Raw genomic sequence first — 19,246 nt, forward strand, 5'->3', positions numbered from 1 at the left:
TTTGCTTTATAAGTACTAATAAACAGCCAATATGCCAGTAATATGCATGCTATTAAGCAACTAATTAATTGCGAGAATTGATCCTTAAAATAAAGTGTTACTGGATCTTCTTTCCATCACTCCCTGTCCATCGAACTTCACTGATGCCAATCAGATCCAATCGATGTTGCTCAAATTGCATAAGTAAATGATTTAGCTGGGCGATTTGATGAAGTGGACGTAGTGTTGCTTTAGTCAAAGAAAATTATAACTAAATATCGTAGTTAACGAACCTTTATCATGTGACGAAAACGAGACGAGACGCAACGTAAATGCTGGTCATGTGACGATGACTATAATTAAATGTATAATGCAATATTGTTGATGAATAAAAACAAGACTAAATGTGGTTTACAAAATAAAACCTATGCTAAACTGTCTCTTCATTTTCGTTGACCAAAACTAGACGAAATTAAATGTTATAACGTTATTTTGTCTCGTTTAGTCGCGTTATTATTATTATTTTGCAGTATTTCTGTTTCCTATGTCTAACTGAGCAGACGTGACTGAAGTCACTTCCCCAAGCCCCACTCACGGCATTATTTAGAAGACGACAACAAACAAAGATAAGTGGGATTTATACTTTCGTCTGGCTCTGCTGATTGCGAGCGCTCCTTCCCAAACGGACGAAGCTTTTATACTTGTCGCGTTCGCCGTTGTACTATTGTTTGAAACGACAGGGGAGCGACGAGGAGTAATTGTCCTCTAAAACCGTCGGGAATCACCGGTGATAAGAAGTCATTTGCCAGTACAAATATTGTGATGAATGAGTTAATGAATTAATAATTTCTTTATGTACAAACTTAAAACAATCTTAAACTTTTGTCTGTATTTCGCATCAAACACAAGACAACCTTAAGCAAATCGTGTATAATTAATATCTAAATTATTTCTAATTCTATTTTATACAATAAAAATAAAACGTACTTCAAATTAGAGGCCTTGGACAAACTATGGAAACATTTTTTCCCAAAAAAAGTTTTCCGTCAAAAAGCACCCGATGGGGTTTGAACTTCACATTAAACTGCTTCTGTTTCACACAAATGTCGGCACAGACGTGCATGTTCGGATGCGGAGCTATGCGTAAAGTTACAAAAAAATGCTGTGCACTCCGCCACGCGAAATTAGTTCGTTCGCACTCAAAGCGAATTTCCGGCAACACCATGATGAGGTTATATTTTCGTCACATATCGCTCACCCAAAATAAATTGCGGACATGTCGAGTATAAATCAACCTTGACACAAAGAAAGGGACCGATGGCTGGCCAGCCGGGGTTCGTCTTTGGGAGAAAAATTTGCAGATATTTTATTTTTAATTTTATTTATTGTTTTTATTTATTTTATTTAAATTTATGTGTGTGTACTTCTAACATGTCTGGTTGGTAAAATAAATGTTGTAAATTCAAATCAGAGCGTCTTCCGTGTCTGGAATGGATGTATTCTTGAGTCTATAAGGTAACAATAATAAAATAAGATAACTGAAATGGGTTTGGCTAAAATAAAATTTTGGTTTCGTCTATACTTCTAGGTACTTGTACTAGATTGACTGGGTTACATAGAATTGCATTACTAAAAAGAGACTAAAATGCCATTTTCATTGACTAAAACTAGACTACATGTCATCAGTTTTAGTCGACTAAAACTAGACTAAAATGTCATCAGTTTTCATCGACTAAAACTAGACTAGACTTAAAAGAGTATGAATGTGACTAAAACTAATAAAAACTAAAATGCCAGCTTCACACAAAGACTAGACTAAAACTAAAATTAAAGCAGGCGGCCAAAAACAACACTAAGTAGACGTACGTTCCAAGTTCCCATTTGGGTGTTCTTCTTTGCAGTCAACATCATATCCGTCATTAGGCACTGGACTCAACAATGGGTTTGGTCAAACATCTTCATAGTAGGATCTAGATACCTAGGATCCGAGATCCTGCATCCAATTTCATTTTTATGTATTTTCTTTTGTTGTTTACATAGCAAATTTGGTTGTTGCAGGGACGGGTTGCTAGCCCGACATCCAACCCTCCTCCTTTCACATTTGGGCTTGGGACCAGCAATGGTGGAGTTAAGTACATGTTATTATCATGTAAAGTACATGTACTGTACATGTTATTAAACATCACTCATTATAACACCTACATAATGTATAACTCAAAATTATCATATGAGTTGTTCATTAGTAATTATAAATGTAATTACATTGTAATAAAAACATTTTAAGCTAAAATATGATAAATGCATTTTGGCTTAGACTGATTTTTATACAGTAGTACTCTAAACACATACTTAAGACGGTTACACTTTATTTTAAGGTGTCCTTGTTACAGTGTAATTATACATTTAATTACTGAGTAATATTAATTAACTACATGTACTTACTATATGGTTAGGGTTAGGATTAGGGTTTGGCTTAGGGTTACTTGCATGTAATTATGCATAATTAATTGTTCTTATAATAGTAAGTACATATTACGTGTAACAAGGACACCTTAAAATAAAATGTATATAAATGCTATATATACAGTAAGGACATGGTATATGTACACCAAAAAGTCTTCAGATTAGCTTGAAGGCTCTGGGTGCCTTACAGCAGAATGTTAAATATTCAAGATACTAACCACACAAAGGCAACCAGGCCACCACTGGCGATGCCACTGTGGTCTTTAGAGGAATGTCAATCCACAAACAACACCTCCCAAAAAACTCTGCTCTTGGCTTCAATCTCTCTCTCTCTCTCTCTCTCTCTCTCTCTCTCTCGATTTCTCTCTGGCACGCATCCTAAGGCTCACCCAGGCCCAGCTCCTTGGGAGCTGCTCCAGCCTGCCAAGCCAACGCCAGCTTGCATTATTCTCATATTTCATCAATTATGTAAATGATGTCCTGCTGAGTGTGCCTGCAACAGACCACCATTAGGTCCCGCCCCTAAACGCATGCAAATGAGCTTGCCTGCAGGCGCGAACTGACCTCCGCCTCTTCTCGTCTCCGCAGCTTACCGTGATTCGCTGCGTGTCAAGCTTCCTGGAACCCAGGACCCAGGAAATCTCAAGCAGCAAGCCCCATGGGCCAGCTCTGGAGTTGTTTGTATACCCATAAATGTTTCTGAGCGAGATGTTCATCTTTCCAGTGAAAATTTTAATTTCTTGAGATGAACTTTGTTCAGTAGTCAGTGAGCCAAGGCCATTGCATAGCCTCTGTACAAAATTTATGAGCTTGAGGAGGAGTGTGTTTAGCAAATATTTATTTTATATGAGGGGGAGGACTGGAGTCGGTGATACAGAGCTGTGATTTTCGACTGGTTTTGCTTCAGGACTTGCATTTTACATTGGACATCAAATGCTGACCGAACACAGTACCAAAATAATTTATTTTATGATTTTTTTTATATATATTTTTTTAATAGAAATAAAACATTGAAATGTAATAATTTAAATGAATTATATAAAATACTATTAATATCCGCCAAAACTTAAACAGTTTGCTTTACTTTTTAATCTGCAAGGTGCCCTTTAATTTCTTCATATTGTCTAAATTTCCACAATTATTTAATCACCTTGAGCACAATAAGAACATAATTTCACTCCTTTTTTTCTCCCTTTCACAAGCTGTCACCAAAAATGTTACTCAATGATAACTCTTATCATTTTTGTGAAATGGTTCTTTGTCTATAATCGGCAATCCTACTCAGTTTTCAATGTCAGAGGCAAGGACACACACTGGCCTCCAGGACTGAATGGAAACTCAATGAGTTTGAGCTACACATATCTGAGCTTCATTAAGCAGAAACTATAGAACACTGAAAGGAAGAGAAGAGTCAGGACTTTCACTCAATGGAATCTCATATCTGCCTAATCCGTTCCCTCTCTGCTGTTTTACTGATATATATCTACTTTAGATAAGATGACTGATGCTGCTGAGCAGTAGTTCTCCCCAATAATTGAATAAATTAATAAATAAATAATTTACAATTTTAAGATCCCCTACGAAAGTTTTTGCTTGGGGAAATTGTGTTTGTGTATTCATAACTGGATCAATGTGTCTGTATGATGGCCTTTTAAATAATACATTATTTCTTGTCTAAGCATTTGGCTTTTTTTTTTCTTTCCCTAGTTTAAACCATTATAATAATGATGTGTAACTTACACATCCAAATAAATTCCAGTTTCAATATGTTGTCTTGATCACATTGTACAGTTTTAATAGATTTAGAAGAGCACATGAGTCTCTAAACACGTGTACTTGTGTTTTTATATCATTTTAAAACTTTGCATTCCATTCACTTTTAGTATATGGGGAAAAATGGCCAGAAATGTCTCTAAAAACTCAACTAGTGTATTACATGGTTGAAAGAAAGCAGTTTGGAAGGATAACAGGGATTTATTTTGGTCTAATATCACATGGTTGCCTAGTCTTATGGCATTAACCTTTGAAGCCAAATTTACTTATCACATCACATTATTTATTTTTGGGCTTCTGGTAAATTATATGACTGACTGACCGACCGACCGACCGACATGGCTTATTGATTTTATACAGATTATGCTTATTCTGTATGCCTAGATGTGGTTTATTGATTTTTACAGATTATGCTTATTCTGTATGCCTAGTTGTTACAAATTGTTAGTTAAACTCTTGACTCCTTAATGCGGAAAATGGCAAAATAACAGTTTTATTTATTTTTTCTGAGTAATTTTAATGCAGTATTTCACTCTTTTGGTTTGGACTGTCACAGAGCACAAAGAACACCCAGTTTAGTGTGCTGCTGGAACCAGACTGAGGCTAATTGCTTTCATAGTGAGAAATGACCTTGGTGACGTTTGATATTTGCACTGCAGTCAGATGAAGACAGCTCTATCAGAGTGACAGTTATCTATGCAAAACAAAACAGGTGATTTTCCTTCCTCAGTCACTCCACTGTAATGCATGACAGACAGTTATTCAGATATCAGTTCAACAGAAGAACAGAGCTGCCAGGCTCTCCTTTCTCAGAAGGCCAGCTTCTCTGGCTGTCTGAAATAACTTCACATTACAATTAACTTTTGTAAATACCACTGTCACAGTTTGCAATTTAGGAAGCACACAGGAGGCACAAGTAAACGAAAATAGTCTTTAATCCACAAAACACAGGGTACATCCACACAGGAGATGGCAGTAAACACTCAAACATAACAAGTAGAACAGACAAACACAGAACGCAAAAGCAAGGACTGAAATACTGGGGATAATTAACAGGTGTAATAACACAGGTGCCAGAAATCATAATTAAACTAAATGAGGACAGGAAACAGACCATTTAAGGAAAACCAGGAACAAAGACAGGGGCAAAACACAACAAAACAGGTCCATAATCCTGACATATCGAAATAAGTGGGGACTAAGGAGGCAGCTCCGGTGGAGGACGGACACCCCGGAGGGTGGCCAGCAGACAGAGTCCAGGGAGGAGACAATGGAGGGAGGAGCCAGGGAGTAGGAATGGCTGCCGAATGCAGGGGGCTGACCAATGGCGGCAGAGCAGGTGGTGAAGGAGTGGAAACGGAGACCGAGAGAGCCAACGATCCAGGGGAATGACAAGGATCCGGGGGGCCAGGGTGGAGCTGAGGGCTCTGGCGACCAAGGCGGAGGTGGAGATCCGGCCGGAGATCTGCGGTGGAGCCGGAACAACTGGGGAGGAGCTGAAGGGATGATGGAGCCTGACGGAGCTGGTGGGACGCAGAATCGTCCTGACGGAGTCCAGAGGTGCAGAATGGTCGACACCAGACCGAGGTGGAGCCGGAGGGACGAGGGAACCCGGTGGATAAGGGGTTTGACGGGTGATGGTGGAGGCGAGGGAGCTGGGAGCCAAGATGGAGCCACTGGGTCTATTGTCCGAGGTGGAGTCCGGGTCTCGGAGGCTGGAGGGCAGAGGAGAGGGATGCTCCAGCCACAGCGACGATGGAGGATGGCAGACCTGCGGCACTCGCATGGTATTGATGGTGGGCTGAGGGCAAGCAGAGGGGCTGGCAGATGACAGACTGTAGAGGAGGCAAGAGCGGGCGGGTGGGCGGGCATTCGTGAGCCTCCGGGCTCTCAGGGCTGCCCTCGGGGATCAGAGCCCACTCCTGGTTGGACTGGGAAACAGGAGCCCCCTTAAGGATGGACAGTACCAGCGGGGACCAAGGAGAAAGGAGAGGGGGCAAGTCGACTTCCAGCTCAGTTTCCCATTCTATTAAGTCCCCTTCTAAGTCCAGCAGTCCCAGGTGTATAATCAGCCCATCCTCAGGGAGCAAGCTGTAGACGGTGCAGTGGGTGGAGCTCCACTTTGCACACTCACCGTCTACGGCTTGCTCCCTCACGTTGGACGTGGTCGCCAGCTCTCGCACCTGGTCTGACGGGTTGAGCTCCACGTCCAGGACGATCCTCCGCTTAGTCACTCAGCTTTGTGTTGGCTTGTCGATCACAGCTGGAATTGGCTCTTTGTCATCAGTGGGCTCGAGCTGATGCTCCGCACCGCAGGGAGATGGTTAGCTGGGCACTGAATCTGGAGTGGATCCGGTGAGATGAACGGAGATCCATTTCTCGCCAGTATCCACTCCATGAAGGTGGCAAAGGGGATCCATAAGGGAAACTACAGAAACAAAAAAAAAGTACAAAAAAATTAAAAACAAAAATGGATGGTAGACACGGAAGTAACGGTTTCAGTTGGTTCTTCTGACACGGTTTGCAATTTAGGAAGCACACAGGAGACACAAGTAAACGTCTTTAATCCACGAAACACAGGGTACATCCACACAGGAGATGGCAGGAAACACTCAAACATAACAAGCAGAACTGACAAACACAGAACGCAAATGCAAGGACTTAAATACTGGGGATAATTAACAAAAACTGGTGCCAGGAATCATAATTAAACCAAATGAGGACAGGAAACAGACCATGCAAGGAAAACCAGGAACAAAGATGGGGCAAAAAACAACAAAACAGGTCCATAATCCTGACAACCACATTGCTGCTTAACCTGTTTTCTTCCACTATAGATTTGTTTAATGCATTGCTATTAGCAGATATAAATTAATTGTACCAAATTTGTAGAATGTAGTAAGATGTGAAATGCTAGGCTATGAAGCAAGTGTGATTATTTACAGCCAGGTCTTTTTGAAAATTACATTGTTTTTCTTTACTTGATGGAATATTCCCGGCTAGATTCAGTTTAATTTCTCTAGAAAGCTGTGGCATGTTATCAATTATGAGAGAAAAATAATTTTGACTTACCCCTCAAATGAAAAACATGTTTACAGTAATCTGCACTTGCATTTACAATGGATCCCTAGCAGGGAATCATACAGCAACAATTCCATATATGTGCATTACTGAAAACATTACAGGATTTTAAATGAATTTTTTTTTTTTTTTTTTTTTTTTTTGACATGAGTTGAAATGATCTTTTCTTTCATGATTCCAAATCATCCAAGGTTATATACTATATACTGAAAAAGCTAATGGATTAAACAAAAAAATTACAATAAATGGAGTAAAATAGTTCTGAACATAAATTTAATGAAGTGACTAAAGGTGTTGGCAAGGTTCAAGTTGTCAAGGTGGAGATTGTTTTTTCCTGGCTATGGCATGTTGATAAATTCACAATAAAAGTACACACATTGATTGTAGCCATCAAAAGCATGCTGTCCCAAAACTCAAAGATAAAGCACAATTAAATTTGTCTGCATGCCTATTGGAAATCAATGCTTTGATGGAATCTGAGCTATGTTGAGGCGATCTGGAGGAAATGGGAATTGAAGGTAATTGTGACTGCCATTTCGGCCCCAACAATCCAAATCCTGCTCCCCACCCTCTCTCTCTCCTACTTCATTGAAGGTAACTATGTCTGTCAGTTTGGTTCTGTGTCTAGCCTGTCAGTGGCTAGAGAACTCTCTGCCTTCCACTGACAGCCCAACCTGACTCACTCTGATCAATAAAGAAAAGCAGTGCTATCCTTCCATTATGTCCCTTTGTGGAAAGAGACAAAAGAGAGAGGACTGGATAGTGAAAAGCCAATGATAGGAAGACCTAACCATGAGATGTTTAGGATAAGTTTTATATAGGTTATCAAAATTGACAGTTTGGAGATATTGCTGGAGTTTGGTTTGATTTTGGCTGTGCTTGTTTGTCAAGGTCTGGGGTTCTAGTTGAAGAAAATTAATTCTGAAGGTCTGTCTGTCAAACTGACCAGTGATATTTGAGTTGCACGTATGATGTGGTAGCTAGTTTAGAGAATTGGAGACCATGAATGGTTCTAATATGGGGTGAGTTATATGATTGCTTGTAAATAACTTATAAATTAGATACAGTGATGAAATCACTATCATGCATGACCACCAGGATGAAAAACAACAACAACAACAACAACAACAACAACAACAACACAGAAAAAAAAAAATCTTCTGGGATATATTTTAATTTTTAATTTATTTTATTAATTTGTGAAATCAACATATTCTCTTGTCTAATTTCATATATAATATTTATAAATTAAAAATAGAAATACAATGTAACACTACTTTTGTCCATTTTCTAGACCCATGAAGACTTGACTAAAATGCACTCACTTTGCATTTGTTAATTTTTATTTGATTATTTGTTTTACCTTCTGTGCTGATTTATACGTTTATTAGGGGTTGGCAAAAAAATAATGGTTAACATTGATTGTTAACATCCATGGAACCTTTCCATTGCACAAAAGAGTCAGTGACACTTTATTATAAGGTTCAATTCTTACTATTAACTATGACAACAGTTAAACTATTAAACTATTAACTACGACTTTTGCCTCAATAAACTCCTAATTTATTGATATTTAATAAGATAGCTGTTAAGTTTAGGTATAGGGTAGAATTAAGGGATCTAAAATATGGTCATGCAGAATAAGGCATTAAATTGTGCTTTATAAGTACTAATAAACAGCCAATATGCTAATAATATGCATGCTAGATAATAGTGAGAAAAGGTTTTTTATAGTGGAAAGATTCTTCATAGATTCTATATAGATTCTTTATAGTGGATAAAAGCTTAGTTAGATTATTAATATTAATGTTCTTCTTACTAAAAAAATAGATAAGTTAGTAAGTAAGTTAATAAATAAATAGGAACTATTATTTTAAAGAGTATAGGTTGCAACAACACCACTCGTTGTTGTACATGACATTAATTTACACAGTTTAAAGACAGATTGTCAAAGAAAACAGAAAACACACTGACTTAGTAGCTCCTATTTTAAAATAATAAAAGCTAGTAGCATAACAAAATAAAGATGACACTTGGTGTATTCTACAGTGTTATTTCCTGAAGTAAAGATGACATTGTTAATAAATACTAGTATTTCATTTATACTTTTTACATTTATAGGAGACAACTAATATTTCAGGGGGATGCATCCTTTATGTTACTTTATTATTGCTGAATTGCATTAACAGGTTTTGTGTCAAAAAAAATCTCTTCATTAAAAGAAGTGTTCTGTTTTCATTTGTGTCATCTCAATAAAAAGTGTTTGTCCAGGTGAATCTAGCTCTATATTCGCAATGTCCCTGGTCTATTCTCTACATATATTGAGTGCAATGACACAAAGGAGCATGGTTTGGACCAGTTCCTTTTGATCCGGTCTTGATAGCCCTGTGTGATTAGCTAGTGTGGGACAAGCTACCCCCAACCCCACCACAATCCCTTTGGCTTTTACGTTGAAAAGAACACAACAGGCATTGTTCAGAGGATGACTGTCCTCTGTCATTGTTCTCTTTGTCAAAAATCATTATGTAGAATGACAAACAGGTGTTCAGTAGCTTGCGAAGGACAGTGTCAAATTCATGAGCTCCAAGTATCCAACAGTCCCATTAACTGTGCTTTGATGCATTTTGAGAAAGGGGGGGGGGGGGGGGGATTTTATTTGATGAATGAGTAGAAAATCAAGATGAACTAGTTGACATTTTTGTCAGGTTTAGAGAAATTTGAGAATATCAAGTCTGACCTTTTATAGCACTTTGTATTTAAAAGCCTCAATATAAACAAAAAATAAACTTATCAGAGGGCCCTTCACTTTTTAAATTACTGTAGGTTTTCCAGCATGTCTATAAATATTTGAAACAGGTGACAGAGAACTGTCAGAAACTGCAACAAGTTTGACTGAATCTCATCAAGGAGAGGGATTTCTCTCTCTTTCTCTCTCTCTCTCTCTCTCTCTCTTTTTTTGTTGTAATACAGAAATCAATATGGCAGAATTTTGAATTGAGACCAAAAGTATAATGTAAATACGGCCAAGTCCCAATGGGTCAATATGGTGTGATGAGATTTCTTCCTAGCCCCCTGAGTGAGAACGCGTGCACACACACACACACACACACACACACACACACACACACACACACACACACACACACACACACACACACACACACCTCCCTCATCAATCCACACAGACACACTCACACAGGCACTCATCATCTTCCAGACAATCTCAGCTGGCACTTGCACTTGACATTTTTTGGTGGTGAAAGGCCATTCTAGTTTTTGACAGACACTGCCATTGCATTAGTCTGACATTCAGCTGCTAGATATCGGTGAAAATCAAAATGTTCATTGGAATTAGTGCAGAATTACTGTCTTGTTTGCTATATATGCTATAATGAAGTATGAGAAATCAAGTTTTTCTTTATACGTATGCTTTACTTGTGTTTTGGGCTGAAAATTTGCAAAGCAATAATAATAAGTCTTTTTGTAACTAGGCAAAGCACAGTAAGAATTAAAGTGTACTATTTTTCGTTACTAGCACCACCAAGCAGTAATGATTGTTATTAAATGATGATTGTTATTACACAGGTTACATCATCTGCCACTGGTTGGCAAACACCCACCAAGAATACTTATTAGTTCCACCAAGAATACTTATTAGGGAAATCATTTGCTTAAAAATATACTGAAGTGTACACTGTTAAATGTATATTAAATAAGTATATAAGTACATGTTTTTATTTGTAATTTCATAATTACTTAAATTCAAATATGTTTAAAGTGTACTGCCGAATGTACTGACAAGCATTTATGGTAAACTATAACATATTTTACATCTATACTATATGTCTATTGAAACCAACATGTCATGTATTTAAATATTTTTGCAATTACACATTACACATCATACTACTAAAAGCTATAACCACAAATAAGTAAATAATATAATGCATTAAAACTGTTGTTTTGGTTACTCATGAGATGATACAACACATAAGTTTTTTTTAATACATTATGCGTTCATTATAATGCCTTAAGAATACTCTTATGTATCTAATGTATTATAAATATGGCCTTCATAGAGAGTGTTACCTGATTGTAATAACAAATATTTATAATGGTGAAGTTGCAGTTGAATACATACAAAATATATTACGTTTAAAAGTACAATAAAAAAACTAAAATCAAAAACACTATAACACTACAATTAACTTTACTATGTGCTTAAACATACTTTACACATGTTCTTTACTATGTGTCAACAAATCAAAAATAAGTGTACTTGGTTACACTTTATAATAAATTTCATTAATACATCATTAACAAACATTATATAATGCTTAATGGATCATTAGTTAATATATATTCAAAGAGTTAGAAACGTGAGATAATGTGCTTGTTAATGTTTGCTAATAAACTTATTAAACATTAGATAATGTGAGTGGTGAGGCAATTAAAAACTTGTTTGCACCAAAATTACGATCTGTTATGTCTTTAGCAAGCATTAAGCTAAACTTCATCAGCCACCTTTTACACAGACCTTGTTAGAGCAGCTAAATGTCTAATGCCCATAAAGATACTTTAATAATCAGTAATTAGTAATGATTTATAAGCATTTACAAATGATGAATAAGCATTTAAATGTTCATTGCCCATAAAGATACTTTAATAATCAGTTATTAGTAATCATTTATAAAAAAATATTATAAAGTGTCACCAAGTACCCTTATTTTTTGATTTGTTTTGACACATAAGTAAAGAACTTGTTGTATAGGTTTAAGATGACTGCTCATGAAGATATTAATGATTAGTAAACATTTATAAACACTTGCAAATGATGAATAGTTTGCACTTTGGTTTGTGTTTTGCAATTTAGATTGGGTGATGATTAATAAATGATTGGTTAAGATGTGTAAATAGAGGTCTACACAACAAAAAAAGACCAACAAATGAACTGAAAGTTTACTGACATTTGTAAGCATTTCAATTTACATTAAATAATATTATGTTAATCAGTAAGGTAATGTTTAAAAAGTTCATTAGTAAACATTAACAATAATATTATCTCATATTTCTAGCTATGTGGATATAGATTAACTAATGATCTGTGAAGCATTATATAATGTTTGTTAATGATTTCTAAATAAATTTTATTATAAAGTGCTACCGTGTACTTGTTTAAAGCATACCAAATGTTTATGAAAACATAATTATTTAAAATATACTTTAAAGTAAAATTTTTAATTTGACATTATCACAATATACACTTTTTAAAAGTGTACTTAAGTGTGTTAAGAAACAGTCATTAAAGTGTACCTTCTTAAAGTGCATGTTTTAGGATTTAAATATAAGTGCACCATCAATACAATTAGGCACACTTCTTTTTCACAAGGACAAATGCAGAAGAGATATTCACAAACACAAACCAGCAATGGTTTCCAAACATTCTCCCTCATTTTGTTTCAAACCTGTAAGACTTTCTTTCACCAAAACCACCATTCTTCAAAATATCTTCTTCTTGTGTTCTGCAGAAGAAATGAGCCTAAGTCATACAGATTTAGAACGACATGAGGGTGAATAAATAATGACAAAATCCTCTTTTTCGGGTGAAGCTCAGTTGGCTCAATTTTCTAAGTTCCTGGTACTTTGGGGCACACTGGTCCTTTGCCGTTTTGAAAACTCTTATCAGAAGCAGGCAGGTCAAGCTGCCCCAGTGACAGAACAACCATTAGGGCCCTACAACATTGAAGAAGGATACTACCATCACCTCGGTTCCCTAGGGGCTGTAAATACTAGTGGAGCAGAGCAGACACACAGAGACAGCTCTGTCGTTCAATCCTTATGTTTGCACCTTCACTGTGCACCCTAATGTGATTCTAAACACATCTAAATGACATTTCCTCTCACTGAGATAGTGTCAATGGCTCTATTAGAAGTTGATAATGGCAGATATAAGTGCTGCAGGAGAGGATATGGAAGATCCATATCTTAAGTGGCTCTCTTTCTTTCATGTCTCACTCCATCACTGTAAGGTTCCTGAGCTCACTTTAACACTCTGGCAATGTGTCTAAGGTGATATGTGCCCCAAACAACCACAGTTTATATGTGCTCATTAACACATATAATTAGGCAAGTGAACATGTCTGATATGCCAAAGCATATCATGGAATATAGAAATATAATACCATGAGACATGGGGGCTAGAAGTAGTCGATTCTTATTTAACATTTCTATCTTGGTTATTTAATGCATTTTCTATGTTTTGTATTGGAAAAAATAGATATTCCGTTTTTGGATTATTACTGGTATGCTTATTAACATGCTTAATAGAGTTATCAGGAGTTGGCATGCTTTTCTAAGAAATGCCACAATAACACAGTACTTAGCCTCCAGTTCAGAACTCCTGCATAATATTAGTTTTTGGCCTCTAAAATATTGGAAGACAGTAAATAATAACAGTGTCTGAGCAGCAGTGATGTGTTACTGCTTATAGGACTTTCCATTTAGAAGATTGTTTTTGTTTAGTGTTTTCCAGCTCTGTGACACTGACATGGAATTCTGTTTTGGAGTCTTTAATTTTTATTTATTTTTTATTATTATTATTTTTTTTTTAGAGCAAAAGTCACCAATTCTTTTAAAACAGAACCATTCAATTATTTGCTGTAATAAATAGGCCTGGCAGTTTTGCTTAGCATAACAATATTTGCAGGCATGGGAATTTGCACGCTTCTGTGCTAAAGTTAACAATATGGAAATGTCTTTGAGCTTACCTGCCAGACTTCTCAGAAACACATTACTTGCAAATTGATAGCAGTGCTGAAAACAGCTGATTAGAAACAGATAGACTGCTGCTGGATCAAGCGTGATCCCCTAAAGACATTAGTTGTGCTCAAAATAGCTGTATGGTACATTTGCAGATGAATAACCTATGCATAAACCTAAACACTCTCATATCAGTGATCTTTCATTTATGACCTGAGCACTTTACATGCGTGTTACTTTGCATCCTTGTATGAAAACTAAATAGTGTAGCTTAGTAGTTGCACATCATCATCATTTTATGTAGTCATTCATTTAATTTGCTCATGGTTTGTTTATATCTTATGTGTATATTGGAGGTACATTGTATAATAATAATATTATTATTATTACTATTACTATAATATTATACAATGTAACTCCAATATATACATAAAATATAAACAAACCATGAGCAAATTTAATGACTGAATACATAAAAAAAGATGATCATGATGATGATGATTACCAATCATGGGGAAGTCGTGGCCTAATGGTTAGAGAGTTTGACTCCTAACCCTAAGTTTGTGTTGTTTCGAGTCTCGGGCCGGCAACACCATGACTGATGTACCCTTGAGCAAGGCACCGAACCCCCAACTGCTCTCCGGGCGCCGCAGCATAAATGGCCGCCCACTGCTCCGGTTGTGTGTTCACGGTGTGTGTGTGTGTGTGTTCACTGCTGTGTGTGTGCACTTTGGATGGGTTAAGTGCAGAGCACGAATTCTGAGTATGGGTCACCATACTTGGCCTATGTCACATCACGTTCTTTTTTTTTTTTTCAATAGTAATAATAATTATAATATACTGTATATTTCAACTTCATACTTTAAGAATGATTAAGCACAGTAGTTGCTTATATTTATGAGTGCTAATATGATTTGTTGTGTTAATAATAATAATAGTAATAATAAAGTAAAAAACACTATAAATATGTTGCTCATATTTACAGTATAGTGTTTTTACTGCTATTATTTTACTGTATTATACTGTGCATTATTTTATAACCTACTGTGTATTGTTGTTATTATTATTATTATCATCATTATTACTACAACTATTTTGAATTTATAATGATTTTTCCCCCAAATATTTATTCATTTAATAATAATAATAATAATAATAATAATAATAATAATAATAATAATAATAATAATAATAATAATAAATTGTTTATTTATTTATTTATTTTCTTTCTTAATATATAAGCTCTGTTGTATGGACTACAAACATGTTACCACTGCCCATGTTTTTTTTTTTTTTTTTGACAATGTCCACAGCATTCATTTAATGGACTACATATTATTATTAATTAAAACAAAGTTTTATAAAAGTTTTTATAAGAATAGGATTTTTTTTCTGCTTTCTTTGAAACATAATTTAGCTCCTCTCCATCTGCTCTTGTATTCAGATGTAAAACATGGCCACATCCCCAGATCCCCCTTGATTAAAAATCTACTGCTAAGCTCAAGTCTGTTTTGCAAGAGTCAAAAGATTTCCTTCACCCTGTTCTTAAGGGTGGGATTTGACTGAAACGGAAGCCTAATTAATGTGAACGACTGAAACAAACTGGCATATAGTGTGCGTCCCCAGCGGTGGAAGAGAGGTAAACATATAAGAGATTTCCAGATTTATCACATCTGCTGCCACGGATAATCACTTCTGAGGAGGTAAAGAAACACTCACAAGAATTGTATTTACACATCTACTTTCAATTTGGTATTCAGGTACCAGTTCACGAAGCTGGTGGAAATCCGGGAATGCAGCTCGGCTAGTTCGCATGCAGCCTGGGCTTCTCGTCCATGCAGCGTATCGACTGAACCGACAGGAAAAGAGAGAAAGAGAGAGAAAGGGAGGGCGAAAGCTGCTGAAAAATTCATGCCTCTGCCAGCTCTGTCTATTCGCTGCTCAGCAGGGGCCCGCCTTTGATACTTCACACTTGCGGGAAAAAAAAAATGCAAATGATTTTTTTTCGCTGCATAACACAGAGAGAATGTATCCCCAGTAAGTTATAGGAATATCCTGCCAAGACATAATGAAATTTAGCCACCGCTTGTGAGTTTTCATTTTTCCATTTCTCTGTAGGTGTGTGTGTGTGTGCGTGTGAATCGAACATTTTGCACCATTCTGAAATAGCCCTTACCATCTTTGGTTTTTGCCAAATTTGCAGATTGTACCACATACTACATACTACAGGACACACACTTTTCAATCTGGCTGAAATGTCCACATCAACAGTAGCCTGTGCTCTTTTTCATTTTTTGATTTTTAACAGCAAAATCGAAATGAAGTGAAATCAAGTGTAGCTTTTATCCATATACCAATTACAACTGGCAAGCATATTAAGGAGGTGCTTGAGTTTGTTGAGAAGAATGATGGGTAATATATGAAGGGTGGTAAATGTGGTCTTGTTGTGGGGAGCTGAAGGGGAAATATTGGCTTTGACAGGTAGCACAGCAGGGGGGCCGTCATACTAAGACTAGGATCTATTTTCTCACCCCGGCTCGGTTTCAGGAATGCTGATTAGATATGCTCTCTCTGTGTCAGGGAGTAATCCACCAATGCAACCACAGACCAGACCTGCTCCCAATCTACCACAACTACCTCCGCCATTTTTATACCTCACCCCGGTTTTGTGGAATCGTTGCTCGGATTGAATCACATCCGGCTTGATTATCGCTCTCTCGCGTTAATGTTTGGCAGCAAGACGGTCTTAAATAATTGCCGGTGTGAGTTGGTTTCATTTGTTGTAGTGTAGGAAGCTTGTTTGGGTTCAGGTAGGGAAGAAGATGCTGGGATGTGGGGTGGGGTGCAGCGGTGTCTGGAGTTTGTGTGTAATAATGTCTTCGCCTTTGTGGGTGCTCACATCAGCCAATTATGAGACGACATCTGGTTTAGCTGACAAGTGACTGCGGAGGAGAGCGGAAAGTATGTGATAGTGTTTGTGTGTGTATGTGTTTGTGTGTGTTGTTCTGGCAGGAGGGAGGCATTTAGGAGAACAGATTTGAGCTCTGAATGCTCAGCAGGGCAGGGGCTGGGCAAAGGGTGGTGTCACCAACATATATTTTTTAGTATATGAATCTATAATTAATAGGCACATTATAGAACAACCTGAGAAATATTAAGCACCTGTGTGTACAAAAATTTCTTTCAGAATGTTTCAGTGACATACTGTGAATAATATATAATGAATGCTGTCAATCAAAACTTTTGTTTTGCTGTTCATTCTGCAAACAGCTCCGATGTTTATTTAAAATTATAAATACATTTATGAAGCACCTTTTTCCCTCTATAAACACCGAAATTGTATTAAATTAAATCAAAAAGTTCCAATCAAATCAGTAAATTTATAATGGCTTTGAGATAAAACATTGGCATGTTATCAAAGATTGTAGTTTGGCAGAGTTTGGCCTGACAGACTGCGGTTTTCCAGCATGATTGTAACGTTCTGAGAAGGTCCCCAGTATAAATGAGGCAGCTGACATGGATTACCTGCAGCGATGTGGATCATACTGAGCTGGGTGAAATACATTAGCACTGTGAAATGGGCCCCAGCCGAGGGCCCTGACTTCTACACATGCACATCACTGACACTCAAATCAGAGAGATTCCCAAGAATGTTTTATTCATACCATGGAAAACATAAAATAAATAATAAATAAAACTTCATACATACAATGGCTCAATCTGTTTTATGATTTGTGTGAATTTGTTTTAGTAGGCATATCAAGGCTTCTTGTGTATGTATGCACATACAATGATTTGTGTGTGTGTGTGTGTGTGTGTGTGTATGTTCATTTAAAAAAAATAACTTTATTTATTATTATTTTTATGTAATTTTAATCATTTTTAATAATTAGTTATTTCCTTAAAAGGGGAGTCTGATTGTTTTTGGAATTTTATCTTAAAAAATAAAATCTATAAAAAATAAATAATGAAACAAAAATACATAGCTATTTAGTAGCTACAAATATTTTAGATGAACACACAAAACCTACATTCTGGCATTACAAACTTGGCATTCAATTTACAGATATTTAATAATGAGCTGTGTAACTTATATAATTCCTTGTAAATGCATAGACAAGATGTCAGGTAAAAATGTCAGGTGACCAGGAGTTAGTCATGGACTTATTATGGGTTATAACCACTTTGATTGAACTTTGTCTCAGATCACCTGTCTTCATGGTCAGTTTATGGTCAGAATTGATTTCTTCTTTCTTTTGCTCCTCATACAAATGGAAGCATTGATTATATCTGGCAGTTCCAAGGCTGAGCAGATGTAAACTGCATGGGCATATCGCAGTGTCTGTTCCCATGGTCCTCTGCTCCTCTTCGGACTCCGATTGAAATGTTTGCATGCATGTTGTTCTCATACGGAGGTGAGAGGATTTGCCTGTGTCTCTGAGTGGTTTGGTAAATCCGGCCAAGTCCTGGACACCAAAATAATTAATCCCTTCGGTGTCTGCTTCTCGTTCACCCTTTCAATGATTCTTCGAGCAGCTTACCACTGTGTCAGAGCCTGGGTGAAGAGGAAAGGAAATAAAACGCAGCAGGGAGATTCATCAGGGATGAGAATGTCTTAATGCAGACCAACCATCCCCCTCTTCCTTCAAACACACCTCCGTCTTGCTCTAGAGACCATGAAAGACCCTTCATTCATGATTTTAAAAAAGATAATTCAGTCTGTTTAATTTCCTATTTCGATTTTGCTTCAAGGATTTTATAGTGGCACGAAAACCATTTTCATGGCTGAAAAGCGCAGAAGGAGAGATCTGATTTTCATCTACCTCTAGGACTCCATCTTGAATGTGACCATCCTCAGGAGTCATCATTAGGTTTGAGGTAACGGAGAGACTGAGTGTTAAAGGACACTAAGCTGCTTTTACCCTATCAATTCTTGATTAAAAAGACTTTCTTTTCCTAAGACTCGTTTGAAAAAGTTCCACTTTAAAATTGTTTTAGCAACATGCTTGATACTGTTGTGACTGTTAGCAAAAGTTGCACAGAGTTAGCATTCTCATGTTTGACTGCAGCAGTGTCATGACTATCACAGCACCCTTTTAACCTTTGACACTTCTAGACCCTGGCTCAATGGCGATAGCATAAGCCCTTGGACTTGGAATTAATGGATAAATCTCAAAGTGAATTTATGTTG

The 19,246-nt window shown here is 36.8% G+C and overlaps 1 long non-coding RNA gene across 1 annotated transcript; it reads right to left on the bottom strand.

Moving 5' to 3' along the window:
* Positions 1–5,132: 5,132 nt before the first annotated feature.
* On the bottom strand, positions 5,133–17,307 carry LOC122147944. The gene is made up of 2 exons (XR_006161923.1): positions 15,775–17,307; positions 5,133–6,643 (listed from the first exon to the last, which is right to left on the bottom strand). It is a non-coding gene; the product is annotated as an uncharacterized LOC122147944 (long non-coding RNA).
* Positions 17,308–19,246: the final 1,939 nt, after the last annotated feature.

The sequence above is a fragment of the Cyprinus carpio genome, chromosome A16 (assembly GCF_018340385.1).
Source record: "Cyprinus carpio isolate SPL01 chromosome A16, ASM1834038v1, whole genome shotgun sequence".
Lineage (NCBI taxonomy): Eukaryota > Metazoa > Chordata > Actinopteri > Cypriniformes > Cyprinidae > Cyprinus > Cyprinus carpio.